Source organism: Strix uralensis, chromosome 10 (assembly GCF_047716275.1).
Source record: "Strix uralensis isolate ZFMK-TIS-50842 chromosome 10, bStrUra1, whole genome shotgun sequence".
Lineage (NCBI taxonomy): Eukaryota > Metazoa > Chordata > Aves > Strigiformes > Strigidae > Strix > Strix uralensis.
In genome coordinates, this window is record NC_133981.1 from 20557035 (window position 1) to 20577757 (window position 20723).

The 20723-nt window shown below is 42.3% G+C and overlaps 1 protein-coding gene across 9 annotated transcripts in view; it reads left to right on the plus strand.

Annotated features, from left to right (window-relative positions):
* Nucleotides 1-20723, plus strand: part of IP6K1 (inositol hexakisphosphate kinase 1) — a 39155-nt gene that overhangs the window by 5893 nt on the left and 12539 nt on the right. The window contains exon 4 of one of the 9 annotated variants that reach the window (XM_074879653.1): nt 11442-11556. The exons of 5 other annotated variants lie outside the window; for them this stretch is intronic. The gene's annotated coding sequence lies outside the window, so the exon portion shown is untranslated. Of the gene's footprint in view, nt 1-9128; nt 9149-11441; nt 11557-15191; nt 15298-19494; nt 19514-20723 lie in introns of those variants that run through there. 3 more of the 9 variants (XM_074879652.1, XM_074879656.1, XM_074879657.1) reach the window with 3 other exon arrangements.

A 20723-nucleotide genomic window follows, 5' to 3' on the forward strand; every position in this document is an offset into this window, starting at 1 on the left:
GGAAGAAAGTCTAGCATACCTGTTTTACCCCAGTTCTTTATCAACAAAGATATGACTCAGTAACTGTGGTATAAGCATTTGTTTGCCAGCAGACTCGAATGACCTTGTTTTCTTGAGACAGCGTGTGCTGAAATAGTGACTGTGTCACACAGTTCACTTTGGTGGGAAGCCCCTGACCTGTGTGACTTAACGGTCTTTGTTAGTTTGAAGCGCAACAGGTAATGACCAAAGATGCCGAGCTCCACAGCTACCTTCCGGGGTAGGGAGAGGAGACATGCGGTGCCTTCTCTGCAGGGGATGCTCCTGTCTCTTTGTCACAGCTGACTTAAGTGCTGATCTAAAGGTGAACTATTTTATAGCGCATATTCTGCTGTGACATTTCTCTTCCCCCCACCCCGTAGTTCTATGCTGAGCTGCATTTTCCCCATTTTTTTAAACTGCCAGAGTGGGTTTCTGCAAAATACATGTAATCTTTAATTCCAAATAGCATTGTCTGCTGTTGGTATCAGAGTATTGTCAAGCGTTTGAAAAAGTGAGTTTAGAAATCTTAGAGAGGCACAGGAAGATAGGGCTGGCTGTTTGTTCTGTGTCCTTTGACAGTACTGTCTAAGCAGCTTAAGCACGTGTGGGGAGACAGTCATGATCTCATTACAGCTAACTATAGGCGATAAGCGGCTTTGAGCACCAAAATCAGTGCACCAGTGAGTGCAGATGTCAGTGAGTTATTTAAAGCAGGAAGGATTTGGGAGAGAAGCCTAGGGGGCTGTGTAGTCCTGTGTCTTAGTGGCTGAATCAAACCGAAGAGTAACTTCAGTGAAAATGTTGGAGCTGTTGCAGAAGATGAGGTATAATTGTGCTCTTGTGTTGGTTTGAGTACTCTTGTGGACTGTAAGTAAAACTGGTAAGGCCCTGGAGCTTTGGAAGCCCTCACGACACTTGCTGCCTAGTGGAAGGGATAGTTCACTTTTCCAAACTGTGATCTGTGTGTGAAGCTACATGGCAGATCTGAGGGAGGTATGCTTGTCAGATTCATGGGGACTGGTGCTCTCATTCCACAAATGTAAAGGGGAGAAAAAGACCTTTTAACTTCAGTCTTTTGAGTCTGTCCAAAAAAGATTGTTAAAGCAGCCTGAAGCTTAGTTTGTGTTGAAACACTACATATGCAGGTTTTTTTAGATAGTTTCTTAAACACCCACACACCTTCCACAATAAAACCCACATCTGGTTAATCTTGTCTGTGTGGATTTTGCTTAGATTAAATGTGACCTATACAAAATGATTATGGATACCCTTACTTTTGCAAATACTGGAATGATTTGCTTTATTTCACATTTGGACCAAATACTGTGTTTGTTCTTATGCTGTACAAGTGGCATTTTCTTTATGTAATTGAGGTCTTAAATATTTCACAGTTCTTACAAGTGTTGACCTGAACACACTTATTAATGTTTGAAGGTAAGCTAGGTCTGAACCAACAAGGATTATCAGGCATGTTTTACCTATCTTCTATTTTTACAGAACTGAGAGAAAACCTCTAACTCCATTAGTCAAACTGAGTAAGTACCACTGGTTTGCACCATGTGGAATCTGAATAGTTTTCACTGTTTTCTTCTTCAGGTTCTATGCACACTGCTATTTTTTCCTGTAATAGCAGCACTCAGGGTTTCTGTTTTTCTCCTTAATTATTCTTAGCTTTAGTTAAGTGAGATCACAGGTATTTCTGTTCCTGTGGTCTGTTTGCTAGTCATGCTGCATCCTTAGGACTGACACTTCTGTATGTATTTCAGCAGTTGAGAATACAGTGAACCTGTTGACAGCTTGGTTCACCTAATAACAAAATCCAGTTGTCTTAAAATGAATTCTGATTTGTAAATGCAGCTCGACTCAAATACTTCTAGTTAAAATAGTTAAGGTATTGTATTATTCACTAACCAAAAGTAGACCAAGCTCTTTATTCACTGCGGTTAAAATACTGTCCTAAAACCTGGCGATTAAAGGTTACAAGTTCGATTGTGAAGTGTTTCCAGACTTTGCGGTTTTTGCACTTCATCCTGTTGTGGCGTGACAACCAGAAGAAAATTCAAAACCTTTTAAAAATTCTGATAAGGTCTATGTCTTGCAGTAGCGAGCTTGGCAGGCTCGCTCTTCTGTGAGCGCAAAGCAGTTTCTATTGTTTCAGGTTTGCTATCATTTTCAGTTTTCTTATGACCTTCAAAGAAGAGAACTGCATGTTATTTTCTACCCATAGTGCTTGTTAGTTCGTGTCTTTCAGTCTGAGAGGGTATGCTTGTGGCACCTGTTACCGCACTGTGTTGAACTGGTGAAGAAAATTAAAGAGTAAATTTGCTTTCCCTAGCTATATATGGCCCATGATGTATTGTAACCCAGATGGTGTGGGAGAAGACATCTGATTTAGCAGACTGATGTTTTGTAGTAGTTGCAGGATCTTTAGAAGAATTAAAGGTGTGAAAAGTCAAGGTAGTTTTTATACACTTGAGACAGACCTGCTATTAAAAGCAAACTTGCCACAGCCTGTGTGTCTTCTAAATGAGTGTGTGCTGTACTTTTTTAGCATATGGGGCAAAAGTAATTTACTTATTTTTATATATATATATATGCTGGTGTTGCACTTAATAATCAGACAGAAGCCAATTTGGCAATAGATCAGGTTTAACAAATTATTTTCTTTTTGCTTTGGCTTTAGAGCTTTGTTATTTAGCCAGTGGCCTCAGTTGTTGTAAGTGGCACTCTAGAAAGCCTGTTGGAAAGAGCTTTGAGCTCTACTTCAGCAGCTTAACATTGAGATAAGATACTGGAAATTTGTGACCTGTGGAGTGTTTACAAGAACTTGTTTGCAACCGCTGCAGTGAATAGGAAGTTAAATATAGGCTTCATTTGTTTGATTCTTCACTTTGAAAAGGAGAGTTTCTTGTTTCAGATCTTTAGAACAGAACTGGCTGGTGTAGTAGAGTATTCCAAGAGGCCTGCTGCCCAGTGTCAGTAATAATGTAGGAAAGTAATAATGAAGATTTGGAGTATTAAAGGTCCCTTTCCTTTGGAAGGAGCTTAAGAAATACAGTAGGGTGAATTGTGTTCAGGGACTGCTACTTTGGCATCTAGGAGCTCTAGGAGCTCCCTTCTTGATTTTTTTTTTTTTTTTAATTACAAAGCCAGAGTTACATTGGATCCCTTGGAAGTGTGAGGTTTGCTAGAAGATGGCATGAGAGGATGACAGTGCTGGCTCCTGGTCTGGTAAAATGATCTTGCAGACATTTTTAAATGCCAGGTTTTGGGTTTTGCCCTTCAAAATGTATAGCATCTTGCCAAGCTTGAAGCTGTGACTGGCCATCCAATTCATGTATCTTCTGAGAAGATAGTCTCAGGTTCAGATTGCCTTTCATTTTCACTCAGGTGGCTGGCGGTGTCTCTGTTAATTGTTTGCCCTTTATGTTCCAGAGCATACTGCAAGCCACAAAACAAACCCTGAGGTATGTTAACAGCTTTAAGATTTTTCAATATGAGTGATTGACGGTCTCGCAGATTATGCTGATCCCTAGAAGAGTAAGAGGATAACAAGAGGCCCAGATCAGAATCCCTTCTGCGACCCTGAGTTGTGTGTTGTGTATGTTTTGCCATATTGGATTTTTTTAATGTCATGAGGGATGGGAGAGTATCCTTGTATGAAATTTTCTTTAGAGTTGTAGCTAGTTTCAAACGAAATCTGCTACCTTAGCTTTAAGGGCCATCAGATACTATATTGTATATTCTACTTAAATTTTATGTACTAGCTTTAGTGCACTGTCTTTGTCTAAAATATGTTTGTTATGACAGAAACGTTATTTCCTATTCAGAAACTCAAAACCAAAATGTTGCACTTTATCCCTGTATTTCCATGACATGGTTTACTTTCTTGCAGCACCTTGAGTTGTCTTTTTTTTTCCTAACATGGAGCTCAGATTTTGCTCTTTCCTTCTCCTCTCTGTTGTTTTTTTGTTTATTTGTTGTTTTCTTTTTTTAGTGGATTGACCATACAAGAGAATGTACTGTGTATTAGTGTACCTTTGGTACTTCCTCATGGAAAAAAAAATCACAATAAAGAAGCGTCAAGCTGGGAAGTTATAGCTTGTGTTTTCTTGCCTCTGACCCTTAAGAGTCATCTGCTTAGGAAAATTAAACATATCAAGAAAGGGGCATGGATTTGCGACATGATTATGTGGCTTTAACTCCCTGTGGACATGCTTATAAGGTCATTTCTGCTACAAATGCTTGGGACAGCTGCATTAATCAGCATGTTCATCCTTGCCTAGTGCAGCTCTGCCAGTGGAATCCCTTAATGTAGATACAGTTACAGTGGTAAAACAGCACTTTTAAAATAAAGCTTGTTTTGGTGGTGGTATTAAGAAGGTAGACAGTGATGTGAGTGCTTTTTTTGTCATTGTGACTAGCATGTGAGCTGTCAGTGCCTTTTCCAAGGAAAGAAGGATTAGGCAGAAAAGTAGGGCCCCAAAATATGTCTTTTTCCAGCTGAATTAATTTTTTCATCAGTAGTGTAAAAATAGAAGGGGTTGCAGCAGGAGTGGAGGACATCCTCTGTCAGTCTAGTAGAAGATTTTACTTATCTCTACAAATCTTGCTATATTTATTCCATAATGGGTGTCCACTTGGCATCGCAGGGCAACCTGCAGTTCCCTTTTCTCACACAACAAATTAAACTGTGTCCTGAGTATTGGTATAATCTGGAGTACATCTGACTGCCTTGGATTCCTCTGCCTCTCTGACCTTTTTCAGATGCTTAAGAAAGTTCCAAATTTTGTTTAATACCAGTGTCTCAGAGCTACATTAGCAGAAGAAACCACTAGATAACAGCTGCTCCTTGTGCTTTTGGCACAAGAATTTGTTTACCATGGTGAAGTGAATTTGTTTGGATAATTTTGCTTTTATGCTCTTAAATCTTTCTGTGGAACTGATGTGCTCCTAGATTGTCCTTTTCTATTTCTGCCTTTTGAGCAGAAAAGTTGCTAAAGGGTTTGGTTCTTCAGCCGTACAGCACCACATTCACTTGAAGGACGTGCCCTAATTTGAGTCTGTATTAACTCAATTCAGTTGTTGATGGACTAGGCCCCAATTTCTTAAAATGTTGAGAATTTAATGATCAGGTGAGACTAAGTTGAAATGGAGTGCAAGGGGATCACGGAAAATAAAATGATCACCAAACCACGGTCTTTTCAAAACAGTATACGGATAGTTTACTTGACTGTCCCACTGTTCCTTTCTGAAATGCTGTTTTGCTGATGGCTGAAGTACACCAGGACTTAGTGGTTTAACCAAGATCATTGAAACATTCAGCGGAGGCACCAAAGCCAGCAGCCTATTCCTAGTTATTTTCTTTCCATTTGGATGACCTCAGATAGATTATTACTATCTAAATAATCTCTTAACCAAATCAACTGAGTGCTTTGACCTGTTAAACTTCAGCGAAGAGATGTAAGAATTGCTGTATTTCTCCTGGCTTTAAATGTTTTAACAGTGCAGACAAAAGCTGGGCTGTCTGGTAAAACTGCATGATGCCATTTGGTGCCCACCAAATGTAGGTGTTGTCAACTTCCCCCTTGTAGAAAAAGACAAGTGTAGCTGAAGCAAAATATTTATTCAGCTTTATCTTAATAGTAGGACAGAGAAAGAGAAAATTCTAATGCACGTGCCCCTCCATTTGCTCTCAAATTCAGTTCTGACTGCTGAAATGCTGTGGTATATCTCTGCCTGTACATGTGAGATTAAAGTCCTCTTGGGTAGTGAAATTCCAGATCACGTGAGGCTGTGAAGCTTATTCTTACTGCCTTGCTTTACATGGAGGGGTAGGTGGAGCTTATGCAGACAGTGTCTTGAAGTCAGAGTATTAATCTTTTTGTTCAAAGCTGCTGTTTGTGTATATCACCTGCAGTTTTGGCAGAGCATCCTCAGGTCAGGGTGCTACTCTGATGTGGTCTAGTGGTGACAAGAGGCTGAGGTAGAACCCACGCCATGGCTAAGCATATGTTTGTTTCTGGCCACAAGTGAGAAGATGGGCGTAGTACTGAGGTTTGCTTGTTTGGATCTTTTGCTTTTAGAAAGAAAATGAGCTTGAGTTGTACTGAATGGTCATTGCTACAGTTTTCTTCAAGGCAGAGATCCTGTAGTCCTTGGTTCCTTTAAGAGAGCCAATTGATTGGAATCCCTTTATCTACACTGTTCATTTCCATATAATTAATTCTCAGCTCAGAAAAAGGGCAATGTATAGATCTGAGGAGGAGATTGATCAGAGTGGTGTCACAGCCCACAGCATATCGTAGGAATTGTAAAGCTGCTTTACAGTGAGCTTGAAGCGAACCAAATTAAATGCTGGTTTTGAAAGGCCTTAAGGGTGAGATTAGCTTACTTGTGATGGTTCTTCATGGCAAGTTTGTGTTTGGCTTTGATGCATAACTCTCAGACTTGATAGGTTTAAATCTAGATGTTGTCCTAATTCCTAGGAAACAAAACATTTGTGCTGCTTCCTGAGTACTGGAGCCAGCTTCTGCTCCTTACCAGCTGACTTTGCAAAGGGAGGGGAGAGCATGGAACGTGTTGTTGCTCACAATGTGCTCTTTGGATAGAGTTCCTGGATCTCTACTGCGGGGTCAGTCTCTTCAAAATGAGAAACATTTCTTGTCCCAGATCCTAAATGGCTGCTTAACAGTAGCTGTGCTCCATTCCTTTGGAAATTCCCTTCTCCTTGTCACAGCTGGGAGTGGGATGTGGGGTCTTTGCTTAGCTTTCCTCCTCAGTAGCCCACGTGCAAAGCAGAAACAAAGGAAAAGTGTCTGAATATCTGCTTGAGTTTTCTGAGTAGCAGAGTATTGCAGGACTGCACTCTGGAGGTGAAGAGGAAAGTGCAACTTTTTTAAGGCTGTGAGATGCAAAAACATATGGACAAACAGTAACACAATGTTTTCCTTGTTAGCAGTGGTAGGAAGAGGCAGGTGAGAGTTTTTCTCCTCTGGCCCTAATGAGGTCTTTTTGTCTTTTGCGTTTAAGATCTCAACATAAATACATGGGGTGGCAAGTCACTGCAAAGGGATTTTTGCTTAAGTCACGTCTCAGTCAGCAGCTTAATAGAATGTGGTTTCCGTAACTTGTGGAGAAGGTATATGAGCAGTTAATGGCAAGTTTTGCTGTAGTTGCTATCTTTTCTGTTTGAGTTTGGGTTTTTTTTGGTGGGGGGGGAGGGTAAGTAGTGGAGATACTGGGGTAAAGGACAGGGAGTCTGCATTGCACATCTGCATCGTGGCCTGGGAAATGAATCGGCTTAGTCATAACAGTTGAGCTGTAGTGAATTGTGAGACCGTTTTCTGGCAGGCATGTGTTTTAGTCAGTGGCTTCACTGTACAGGTAAAGAAAATCCATTTTGTCTCTGCTACTGAAGCAGATGTACTTAGTAATATCCATGTCTTTGCTGAAGGGACTCTTGCTTGAGGCAAAAGCTCTTTCTGGTTTTCTTTTGGTTGTTTGCCCAAGTAAACAATTTTATCATTGGAAGTAGATATTGGAAGTTTTCAAATCCACCTTGTTCCCAGAAGGGGGCAGGGGAGACTTGCGAGTTCTGGAGTCTGATAAAATGTACTTTTATTTGTTTGTGTAACACTTCCGTGCTAGCTTTCAGATACAGCAGGCACTGCCATCGCTTTGGCAGTGTGAGCATGGCACAATGAGATGCCTGCTCAATGCCAGAAGCCTGCAGCAGTGACCTAGGCTGCGAGCGTTTTGTGTTTTTTGGCTCTTCTTTCTCTTGGGGTGCATTAGAGCCGCTTTGAGTTTTCTCCTGCTGTTCCCCCTCATCTGATACACTGAGATATTACACACGTAAAAACCATGAGAGTATGGTTATTGTAAAGCATCTATACCTAGAGCAGTCTGGCAGCTAGTTGGCATCTGATTGGGTAAAAATCTTAGTTCCTTATTACATCTTTTAGATTTTTCTTCTTAATTAAAGCTGAAAAGAAGCTTCTCCATTAAAGTTTCTTAGGGATTTTCAGGAGGGCCTAGAGTTTGCTCTTTACAGAGCCGACTTCCTTTGCTAAATTCACTCAGCCTGGCCGACAGTGAGAGGGAGGCTTTTTTGCCAGACGTTTTAGAAATGGGGTCATGCAACTCTCCAGCAAGTTGGTTTTACATCCTGCAAAGAGACCTGTGGTTTCTTTGACAACCTGGAATACAGACAGAACAAACTCAGCTATGTTAGTCTGCATTTGTCTTTGAATTGTGGAAACAGCTACTTTCTCTCAGGACAGTACTTGTTACAACATCCCTGATAATTACGAGGTAACTTCTACCTCTACATCAGCAGAAAAAGGCTAAACAAAGACTCTGCTGAATGAGGTGGCTGAATGAGTGATGGTTGGCACAAACTTGCTTGAGATATTTAGTGCTTTTTATGCATAAGTCTTCAGTGGTGATGTCTCCTGGGCCCCTGTGTTTAGAGGCAGGGATCAAAGAGGAAACAGCAATCGGAAGCAAATGAAAACAGAGTGAGGGATTACTTGAGAGAATTTGAGCCATGTGAGTCCATGGGACCTGATAGTCAGCACCCAAATGTGCTGAGCTGACTGTGTCATAGTGATGCCAGTCTTGGCCATCTTTGAAAAGTCACGGAGGTGCTGGGACATCTCTGATCACTTGACAAAGGCAAATGTTGCACTTGTCTTCAAAATAAATCCAAAGGATAGTCCAGGGACCTACAAGCTGGTCAGCCTCACTTCAGTTCCAGGGACAATTGTTGGTCAGGACCATTGGGTGCACCTTGCTGGGCATGTAAAGGAATATGACTAGGCACAGTCAGTATGGATTTACCAAAGATAAGTCGTGTCTGACCCACCTCATTGTCTTCTGCGATAAAATAATCGGATTTGTGGATGAGGAAGAGCACTAGAGGCTCTTTAGCTTAAGTTTACTGAGTGTTTTGGTGCTGTCTCCCACAATATTCTTGTATGCAAGTTGGCACGTTACGGTCTATGGGTAGAGTACGAATTCAAGCACATCAGGGAATTCTGAAGAGTAAATGGAGTCTGAGGAGGATGAACTGGTGATTCATAGAGAGAGCTCTTCCCGTACATCAGGACAATAGCTTCTGAAAGTAGGCTCTTAATCAGTCTGTTTTCCTCCCGAATGTCATTCTTTGCCACAATGTGATAAGAATGGGTGGAAGATGGTATTTAAGAGGCTGTCTGCTTGAAATTCGTCAGTCTTGCTTATTTTCAGTGTAGAAGATTAATCTGTATTGGGGGGGAGTGGGGGGTTGGAGCCGGGATTGACATGAGCGTTCTTCAAGATTACCTTGTTTTGTGTTTCCCTGACTTGTGTGTGTATATGTGATAGCTGAGAGGTTAGTTTGTAAGGAAGAAAATCAGTCGCTCAAAATGTAATTTCCTTTTTAGCAGGTTACAGCCTCTTTGGGATTGACCCACTTTCTAGTGTAAAAGGTGAGCTAGAGGTTTTCCATCAGTCCAGATCTACTGTGTACTTTGATTTCTTTTCAGTGTTCCTAAAATACTAGAGAGCATCTGATAATCTTTTTAGGATTATCAATCTGGAAAGAATACTGTTTCTTTAGAGCTGGGCAGGCTCAGGTATATCTACTTGTGCCCAAGGAACTGTAATTGCAAAATTCAGTATATGATGCTTGCTTTGGATTTTTTTTCCTTTCCATTATTGCTATTACTGCCTTGCTGCAGCCAGTGGTACACTTTGGCATTAAGAATTCAGTTTAAGCTATCTAGTGTGGTAGTGTGCTAAATTAAGGTGCCAGTTATGAGCAAAGAGGTTAATGGTCTTACATAACGTTTGTCTTGAGGTTTTTTTGTCACTGCAGAATTAAAAATAGCAATTAGAAGTTCTGTTTTGTCCTAGTTGTGGATTTTTCTGTGGAAATCCATTATCTGCAGCAACTGACTTTTTTTAATCAAAGCTGGTTTTTTTCTGTTTTAAAAGCATCATAATTCAAAAGTTAAGAACAGATACTAAAAATCCCAAGTTCACCACAAGCTGCTTGTATTTGTCTTTCAGTTAGTGGTCTCTTTGAAAGCTGTAGATCATTCTTATTTTATCAAAACTACTTAAGGAATGTAATTTGAGCTCCTCTGCATTTACAGTTTTTGTAATAACTCTTCATGGGTTTAGCTCCTTGTGGCTTTTGTGTTTCTGTGGTTAACCCTGTAGCTTCTCTGTACAGTTATTGTTTAAAACTTAACTCTTGGCTTCACTTAGAAACTACACAGTGCAACAGCTAACAGCCAAAAACGTGGAGTGTTTTTAGAGATGCATGTGAGAAGATCTGTTGTGTTAGCCCCATACTTTTTTTTCCCTTCTGAGAACATTTTACATTTGTCACAAATGAAAACTGACTGTATCCATTGGGATTAGTTTGTATATGTGTCTAATCTCATCCTAAATCTTCATCCACAGAGATTCTGCATCCTTGCTGGCAATGTTTTCCTACCTGTTAAGGTTTCTCTTTGTGTCTAGTCTTCACAGTTTTCATAACTATGGAATTCATAACACATTTTAACTTAGATTACTTTACGAAGGAAAAACTGCATATGTTCACCTGCGAGACAGCATAGATTGCTTCACATCTGTGCGCTATTAAGTAGCAAGCAAAATGATTCCTGATTACTGTTGTCTAGGGATTGATCATTCAGGACCTGCTTCATAGACTCCGTTCAGAAGTGTCCAAATGGTGTCTTGTTGGAAGGTGCAAAAATCAAAAGAACGGGGGAAAAATTGTCCTCAAATTCTTGCTTCCTGGTGTTTGTGAAAAAAGATTTATGTAATTGAATTTGCTTCAGTCTACTTGTTGGATTTCTTGAAAATACACCTGGACTTAGTGCTCGCTGAGACTTTTTGATTTGGTGCATGAGCTGTGGTGCAGTGAACCGCGTTTACTAGACTTGCCCAATTTTTATAGCATGTGATGATCTGGTTTTGGTTGTTCCTTGATGAAATGCTTCCAAGGGCAGTCGGTAGCCTGCATGTGCAAATAAGCTTGAACTGGTCTGCACTAAGCAGACCTGCAGCTGGGCATGTGGCAGCCACAAAGCAGTCTCCACCAAATGCCACTGGCTGTGGCTTTCCCTGCTTGCATTAGAGGTTCCATTTAAAGTCCTGATCTTTGAGCAGTGACCTTATAAATTCTTGTCATATCTCTGCTGATAAGAATGAAGAGACAAGACATAGTATGAATGTGTAATGTCAGTGGGCCAGTAGCTGAGCAGAGGTCTCCCAAGGGTAGGATTCATAATCCTCTTAAAGGAGAGGAGACTCAAAGAGGCTTTGGGAGGTCACCTTCTGCGGGGTGAGAAACAATCCCTGTGTGAAGCTCTACTGCTTTGTGATCAGTTTCTCTCCCTTTTTCATATTTCATCTCACAGCAGTGGAAAATAGATCTAGATGAATCCACAAGAGTCTTGACCTTTGTAAAACTCCTGCTGCCTCAGGTTTGCAGAAGCAGAGACTACCTGCCGGAAGACAGCTGTGTGTCTACGGGTTGATAATCTTATGTGACAGCGTTATGAATTCTTAGTCTATAGAGATACAGTCTATTACTCATGAGACACTTAGAGCATGCTTTGATCTAAATGGGACCACGTGCTTCTGCTTAGCACTCTGCAGCTTCACCGCAGTTTTACCTTATTTTGTTGTACCTGTATTTTACTTGTATTGGAGAATTGTGAGAATGTCTAAATGCAGTCCTATATGATGGCTTTACTGAATTTTCTTAATGTTTTAATATCCTTTAATGTGTGTATTTGATATTGGAAGTATTTATCTAAATGTTAGTGACTAATTGTCAGCAGTCAAGTATTTATTAAGATAAACTTCTTGCTTCTGATTTGTTGCAACAGAGTTGTTGTAGCATTTGCCCATGAACATGGTGTTTGCTTTGAAAACACCTACTTTTTTTGCAAGATTGTCCAAATACAGTAGTGCTGGAAACTTCTTGCTTGTTCAGGAGGCAGCCACAGCTTTAACTCTTGAATTTTGGAGGAGTGAATTGTGTATGGAAGTAGCCCAGACTGTTCTTTGAGTGTCCTGTCCTCCAAGTGGCAGCAAGATGACAAGCAGAAATCGAATTTGCTGCATCTCTGAGGCAAAACTAGGTCTTCCAGGAATCCCCGATTTGATCAGTGCTTTATTCAGAGTTAGGTGTTACATGCAATGGCAAGAGCTAGCTAAAACAGATGTTGATCATGAGGAAATGGGTGTCAGGCTAAAGTCATGAAATGTACCTTACGAATAAGTGAAATTCTTCTGAGAAGACCCTGTGGTGTCACTAGCATTAAGGTATTGCAGTGCCCAGTGAATGGTGAAGTGTTTGCTCTCCAGCAGATGAGGGGTATGTACATACCTGCAGCTTTTGGAGCTGTGGTGGCACGAGCCCTTTCCTGCGGAGGCAGGGGACAAATCACTAGTTCTAGCTTCACGTCACCTTTAGTGTCGCTGCAACGTATGAGTATGACAGCACACAGGGAGCTCTGGTATATCGATTGACAGCTACTCAGGGTAGTACCTGCGCTTAAGTTACATGCATTGCTGCTGAAACCCATTTGATTATGGATCACTTCACAGTAACTGCTGCAGTGGTTTCCTACAGAAAGCCCTTTAGATGGATCAGCTCTTGCTTTCAAAAAAGGTTGGTTGTGCAGAAGTGGTCAGCTTTCTGAAATGACTTTCTTAATAGTTTAACCAAGGTAAAGAGAGCCTTGGACATAACCCAGGCAGCAGTTTCTAAGAATTCTTTGTTGTTCATGAATCAATGTTGTTTGTATAATGTTGTTGTCGCTGTTCCTCCTGGCTTTGCTCCCCGGTACTGCTTGCACATGCTGCTGCTGTTTGTCATGCCCTAGTTAATCACAACAGGCTGTTTCTCACTCTCCCCTATGTATTTTTAGTAGCTGTCTTGCTCTGAAAATAATTCTGATAACAAATGAATTAAAGATTTAATTTTTAGGAAATAGGACACTTTAAGTATTAATGGTGTGTTGTGGAAAATTAAAACATGAAGAATTTGATTGCTGATTTTTTAATGTACAATTTAAATCTTCTGTACAAAAGTTTTTTTGTATAAATATTACATAGTCCTGTTGTGATATTTTGTCTATGTTGAGTAAGAGTGCAGCTTTGTGGTTGCTTGACGTTGAACTTCAGCTTTTCCTTTCTTTACCTTTAGTCACAGGTTCCCACTTTTTCACTTCTTTTGATCCTAGGGGGACTGTTGAACCTCATGATCAGATCTGTTAGGGACCTGATCCAGCTGAAAACTAAAGGCTTTTCATTTTGTTTTATGTATTGGTGTTTTAGTTTCTGACCAGATCAAGTACTTAATCTAGCTGTCTGTGAGAGTGCTGATGCTAGTGTAAAGATGATGTCAGGAGAGAGGTGAAAAAGTTGATCGATCTTTCTGCTGGGAGCAGCAACTCCTGTCTCCAAAGTCAGGGTGAGACTGTTCTCCGAGCGCCTGGTTGCAGGTCAGTGGAAGCTGGATGAAATTGGCACTGCTGCTTTTCTGTCTGCCCTTCCCTTGCTGGATGATTCTTCCCTTTTACTTTCGTTGGGCACTGGCACTAAACCAGTTCAGGAAGCCACATTGGCAAAAACAACTTTTTTTTTTTCCGGCTTAACTTTTTTGCCAGGCTAGTTTCTGAGCAGGGTCAGGTGAGTGCCAGTGCTGACTCAGGAGGGAAGATGGATTTGAAGAGTGCTGACTTTGATTTATTTAAGCTGTCATGGAACTATACCCTGAGATGCATGTTAAGGAGCAAAAGGGTAAGATTTGCCAAATACAGATTTTGTTAGTTCTCTGCGTCCTCGTGGACTTACATGAGGACATTTACAAAACAAGGCTGCTGAACAACTTAGAGACTGATTCTTGCCTTCTAGAGCAGACACAACAAACTGTAGAAATCTTATTTCCTGAAGCTGTTTCATTAACATGCCCCCTGCCCTGTTCTAGAAGTCAAATCTTAATGGTTATTCAATCTTTTGTGCCTTGTTTTCAATGAGAAGGCCTTACATAATGGTGTGTGTCTGATGTGGGTACCTGTCACCAGCTGAAAACAGAGCACTGAGAACCAGGTCCTTTCGGGTAGGTTGCCAGGCAGCCATCAAATTTGGAAGTATTTTGAGTTGGTTTTGTTTCAAACAGTACTTGAGCTGGTAATTTGGGAAAAGAACCTTCAGTCTGTTTCTCTCATAGTCATTTCTACAGCATGCTAGTATGTCATGGTTCCTTAGTGCTTATTTTGTTTTTTCACCTTTCTTTTATTATTTCCATGCTAAAATCAAAATTCAGCTGTCATTGAAGAGTTGCCAAAACTGCAGATATGTTCCCCACTCCTTGAATGTCAGTCTTGAAATCAGTGGGAAACTGCACATTACATAGGCTTGAGTTTGAGTGGAAGATCACCAAGATAGTTAATGGTTATGCAACTTCTGGGAGAGTTTTGTTTCAGAACTTGGCCCAAAGCTGTTCATTCGCATCAGTGACTTTGTTAGTCATGTTTTTATATTTATTCCAGCATGCAGACTGCAAAAATGACATATAATTTAGGACAAGCAACAGCTCAAGGGACCTCAGTAGCCATGCCTTACTCGTAGGATACACATCAGTGTGACCTCATTTTGTCTCATTAAAGAGACCCTCCACGTGGTTGCAAGCTGCAGCAATAAAGTACCCTACGTGTTCAGTGTAGTAAGTAATCCTGTTCTACAGCAGCCATGAAATAAGAGGTGAGCTGGGAATGCAAACGTTGGCTTTAGGCACAAGGATAACCATCAGCAATTCAGGCACCTTGTGCTGATACAACTGTTTATGCAGCTGCACAATAGATTGGATATCTGACCTGGGTTGAAAAGTAATCCTTAAAAAAAACAAAACAAAGTGCTGGTTTATTTTTAACTGTGATCAGTTCCCTAATTTGAGTCGTGGTGAGGCTGCAAACAGTTGTACCAGCACAGCAGAGTTGAGTGGGAGGGTGCTGCTCACGCTGGTGCAGCTGTCAGAGGATTTCCTGTGTAACTGTGGTCTGAAGAAATAACTGAAGGAGGAATTAGAAACTGATTTGGCTCCAACAGTGCCAAAAGAAATCTGAACATAATATTGTTTTTTTTTTTTTTTAAAGCCAGGCGTTTGGATGGAGTTGGTTTCATTGTGGAAGATCACAACCGAGATGAGCAGTTGTCTCCACCCCAAAATTTGTCCTGTTTTACTGAACTGGAGAGAACGTGGTCAGTGAATAAAGTATCAACGTGCATTTTTTCCTTGTGCAGACCAAGCTTTTGATGTATGGTTTTTGACCATCATTTCTCTGAGAGAGCTGGAGGCTTAGCTGTTCACCCAGGTTTTCTTCCTTAATTCAATGTTTTTACACATTCTGGAAGCAGAAAAAAATTAAGCGCAGATAGATGGAAATTTTTTGCTTTACTTTACTTTTAATTTTAAATAGATCTTATACTTTGTTTTTCTGGGTAGGTCTTGTTTTTGTTTTTCCCTTGTCGTCTTAGGATAACTTATGAGATGGTGGAGGGCAAAGAGCCAGAAAACACCCCTTCTTTCTCTTTCTTGGCAGCCTACATATGGTCTGAAAGTGGAGTATACATGTGCCCTTGCTCTTGAGTCGGGGGAGTTGACTGTTTTTCCTCTTGTAGAATCCTTGCTTTGGCCTCTGTGCTTTCCTTTCTGTGTGTGACAGGTGTAAGATGCAGCACATCGACTGTTCAGTTCCTGTCAACCACCCTCTCAAGCCTGATTTTTATTGCTGTGCAAGTACTTTGCTTTTCTGGGATTTTGGTGCTTTTGTTGGAGGTTTCCTCTGGTTCTTACCCAAGCTGGAAGGATCTTGTCCCATCTTCCCACCAGGCTTCCAGGTGTTTGTACTGGCTAGGAGCCGAGGCACACAAGCCTGAGGTGCACAACCATTTCTGCTTATCGAGTCTGTGTGGAGGTGTGAGGGGGAGCTCAAGCTTCAGAGGTGCTTGCACACATGTGTGACGACAGCATCTTCCCAGCTTGGGGGCCAGCTGTTACTCTGTGTAGGTGATTAGGCCAAACTGACTTCCTTGGCTCCAGCCTTGATACCTCCAAGGACTTCTGGGGCATTTTTAACCGGGAGCAGATGAGGTAAGAACTTAGGAGGTGCCAGTTGTTCTCTTCACTCTTTTTGTGGCACAGACCTGAGACTGCCACTCACCTGATTGTGGCAGATTCTGGTCTTTTAGGTGGGGCTGCCCCCCTGGCTCTGAGCAGTCCTCCCCAGTGCCATCCATCTGGCTAAGCTCTGTGCACATTGCCACAAAATCGCACCTTTTCTCTGCCAGCAGTGGCTTGCTGCGTGGTATGTTTGGTTCAGCACAGGCATCACCAGCTCTGACTCATTCTCTTAGTGTCAGCAGATTAGCGTGGTGCGTTTACCTGCTCATCTGTCCCACTTTCTGATGCTGTTGAGGTGGTAGAATTTGGCACCCACAGCTGACATGAAAGTGCAGTGTTCCTGAACGTACTCCTCATGCTGAACTCAGCATAGTCATTCCATCCATCGTCTCCCTACTGGGGAGGTGTTTGGGTGGAGTCACCTGGATGATTGTGCAGTCCTTCAGGACTTCCTCAGGGATGTGGCTGTTTATTTAAGCCTCCCTGTTGGGGAGGAGGCCAAGGTCCGTGACTGAAGAGCAGGTATGCTTTATTGTTGGCATTGATGAAAACTTAAAAAAAACCCATTTTTGAGACAGGAGGTGAAATTGTTCCCTCTGCTTATTCAATCTATAAGTTGAGTTACAAATTCTTTCCAAGTTAGTTTTTGAGCCAAAGCTCTTCAATGGGATCGATGTGAATTTTTTTCCTTCCTGCCCCCCTCTATGGATGCAGGGACTACAGTTTGCTGCTGCTGAGCCTGTTGGTGAGTTTTCTGAGCCCCTTCACTAGTGTGAATTGAAGTGTCTTTTCTTGGTTGCTTAGGTTGATTCCTTATGGTTTGTGACTGTTGAAAATAAGTTCCTTTCTAACTGTCTCTGTTGAATCTGAGAGCTGTGCTGAATGGCAGCATTTGCGTTGGAATGGTTTAAAAATAACCTGTATCCAGCGGAGACTTTTTTCCTCTTTGTAAACGAGATGAAGAGAAGCCAGAAATTAGCTCACAGAAAGTTGAGCAATGAGGCCTCACAAGCATTGATCTTCCCTAAGCTCTTCTCTAGAAAGCATGTGTCATACTCACATCTCTCCTATAAAATGCAAAGCTGATATTGGATGACCCTGCTCTCCCAAAAATCTTCTGGGCTGGTACTGATAAAGCAACCTTTTGTTAACGTACGTATTCGATCAGGTCTTGCTGCTATGGAAACTCTCAGGCTTGGTCTGAAGCCAGTGCTTCTGAACAGAGAAGGAAGGTGCCCTTTACTACTGAGGCAGGGTATATTTGTGGCGAGGTGCAGCAGAATTCAGCAGCTCAGCTCCCCCTCTCTCGCTCATCCTCCCTGCCGCTGGAGAGGAAAGAGTAGTGGTGGTTGGGCCTTCCTCCAGCCTCCCCTTTGCAGTGGCACTGATAGTGGTGACAAGGACTGGCAGGTCCCCAGGCAGCCTGTGCCCTCCTGCCAATGGGCTGCATTTCTTTAGTGAGGAAGGGGAAGCCCAGAGAAAAGAGCAGCAAGGGAATTAAAGTTGGCTTATATCATCCCTGTTATGTGCAGTTCTCTCCTGCTCCCCAGCCTGATGTTATCACAGTAGTGCCAGCTTTTCCAGCATCAGGCCAAACAGGAATACAAGCTGGAAGAGGCCATTTGAGCCCCAGCTTTGGTTACCCTCACTCGCAGACAGCTGTGTGACAGATGTTCACAAAGTGTTGCAGAGCACCTGCTCCGTATGTTGCTAAACATGACCTATGTTCCCTATGCACTGTTGTGTGCTAAGGCTTGGCTTAAAAAAAGCTACCGCTGCAGTGTGCCAGTGTGAGAAAACAGGTATTGTCTATGCCCTGAGTCTAGATCCCCAGCAAGGGCTTCAAGTACCCTGTTGTTCCTTGAAAGCATGCCATGCTTTATGCATAGGTGACAGCAGAAGGGCCTTTGCAGTTCCTGCTAATCTGGACTCCAAGAAAAAAGCCGTCTTTAACCCCAGATCTAGGCACTGGTTTTAATCTAGGCATTAAAACCAGGCATTCCAGCCAGTTAAAAGTGCATAGCTCAGCCTCTTTCTTCAGAAGGAGCTGAAAAGGCTTAACTTCCGCTCCTTTCTTAGGAAGAGAAGAAGATTCTTGGTCTCACAGGCTGCTGGCAAAAGTGCTGAAGCTTTGTGATTAGTGTGATAGAAGTATAGCACAATATCTTCCTTCAGATCTCTAGGAGACAGAAACATAGGGTATGCCTAATTTTAGTTTCCATGTGGTCCTTTCTGTAAGCTCTGTCTTAAAGAAGATTAGGCTCTTCCCTTGTGCACACTTCAGCAGTTGGTGCATTTGTACCCAGTTGTTGAGGCAGGAAAAGTACTGGTGAAGGAAGCATGCTTTTGTTCAGCTCGTGGTGCAGGGTGGAACACACCTATTTGTGACTGTTGTCCTCTCCGTGGCCTTGTTTATTGCAGTTCCTCCACCAGCCTCACTGTTGGCATTCTCTTCCTCAGCTGGCTTTCTTCAGCTTTTCCTAAGACTTCTGTTCCGCTTTTGGTGCATGCATACGGACTGTATTCTACTATCTGGCCTCGATCTGAAGAGCCACACTTGCCTTGGTGAGGACAGCGTGTGTATTTGGTGGCAATAGTTCAAGTGTTGGACAAGATGCAGGGGAAGGCTCAGGATTCAGAGCTGTGTGGTCAAGTAGGCTAGGAAAGTATTTAGCTTCCTGGATACCAGGCTGGCCAAATGTTTCTGGTTACGTCCTAAATGTTGCTGCAGGTTCTTGCAGAGTTGTGTTCTCTGCCCAGATCCCAGGGGTCATCTCTGTTTTCTGTTGACTAGACATGTCTCAGGCCTGTGGGTCAGCTTTCATGCTGGGAAGCTGATCTCATAGCGCAGTGGGAGATGCTTTTTTTTTTCCCCTTAGGCTGGGTTTTATTCTGTAGAAGTTGGGTCAGCCAGTCCAGCATGACTAGAAAGCACCATGCTTTTCAGCATGGATGCAAGCTGCTGCTTCTCTCTGCTCACGAGTCTAGCTCACAAGAAGCAGTCACCAGCTACCCACTGGCCAAATGCTGTAGTCCTCTTGCCTGGTATACTGGTATTTTGTATTCTTGTGCTTTGCTCCTGACTGCTTTGGGGTTGTGAAGGGAAAGTCCAACTTCTGTCAGCGTGACCTTGAGGTCAGTATTTATCCCTTGCCTGTGGCCTGTCTCCAGAATCGTCAGTGGCCATCTGCCTTAGTCTTCAGCACCGCAGGTCCTGAGGGCTGGCCACAATCCGAGGAGCCGCAGCAAGGCGATGCTGGAAAGATGAACGTGCAAGCTGCTTACAACGAAGGCGTGAGTCAACAGTGCTTAATGCAGTCAGCTTTCTCGCTGTGTAATACATTACAATTTTAAATGTTTGTTCTTTTTATTTTGGAAAATAGCTTTACTAGTGAGTCATGAAGCACTGCCAGTGTTCCTGTACAATACAGCTTATAAAGAGTGGGAACATCAGCATCGTGGTGCAGTCTGCAGTAATTCTCACACCCGTTGCAGTGCAGCTCTCTGCCCCCACCTCTCAAGTGCGTGATGACCTCTGAGGCCAGTTTTCCTGTTACCTTAAGTTACACCATCAAAGAGGACATCCCTGCTCTTCCCGCTCCCTTGTTGCTGTGCTGGCATTCTGGGATGGCAGTGCTCTGGAGACGTGAACTGGCAGGAGCAGGCATCTCCTTGATGCTGGTGGTGGTCTTGTAAGACATCAGTAGTCTTCAGCCAGGGTTCAGTAAGTTTAAGAGTACTCTGGGTCTCCAAGAGCACAGCACTGGTTTTGTGGGTTTTTTTTGTGGAGGGGCACATTCCCTCCTGAAGGGTAATGTTGGTGTTGGGGGCAGGGTTTACTCAACTTAGGAAGAGCAGAGTCACCTTGTGTGTCTTCCTGACTTTTGTTTGGAAATATCTGGTGCATTACTACAAGAAAGTACAGCTTATTGCTGCTCTTTATGCCCACCCTGCTAAAAAGTGCTGGAACAGTAGGTATTATGACATTCAAATTTGGAACAGATACACTGACAGACAGGCATCTAGACTTAAATATTGTAGAGCAAATGATTTTCCAGTACAAGTTTTTTACCAGGGAGGATAATGGAATATGGGATGTGGTGTGTCCTCTGTAGTCACCGATAACTCTGCTCCTGAACCTCACCTCCTACCTCTTGTGAGTCTGGCTCAATGGGTTGTCTGTCTTGCTAATTATAGATCAGTCTATTGGAAGGGGGGATGCTAAACTGGCCTGAACATCTTACTGCTGTTTGAGCTATAGTGGTGGTGTTGAAGGATACCAAAGGATCTGCTTGGATGAACTGGTCTCCTTCAAGCTGTTTTGTGGATTATGCACTGCATTTTACAGTATAATTGGAAGGACTCGTGAGTTTTATAAGCCAGCTAAAATAGTTGAACCCATGCCTTTGTTTAACAGAGGAAGGGTGAGTAATATTTAGTCCTTCAAATAGTTTTCTGCTTTATATTTGTTTGAAACTGCTGGGATTCTTCTGTCTTTATTTGT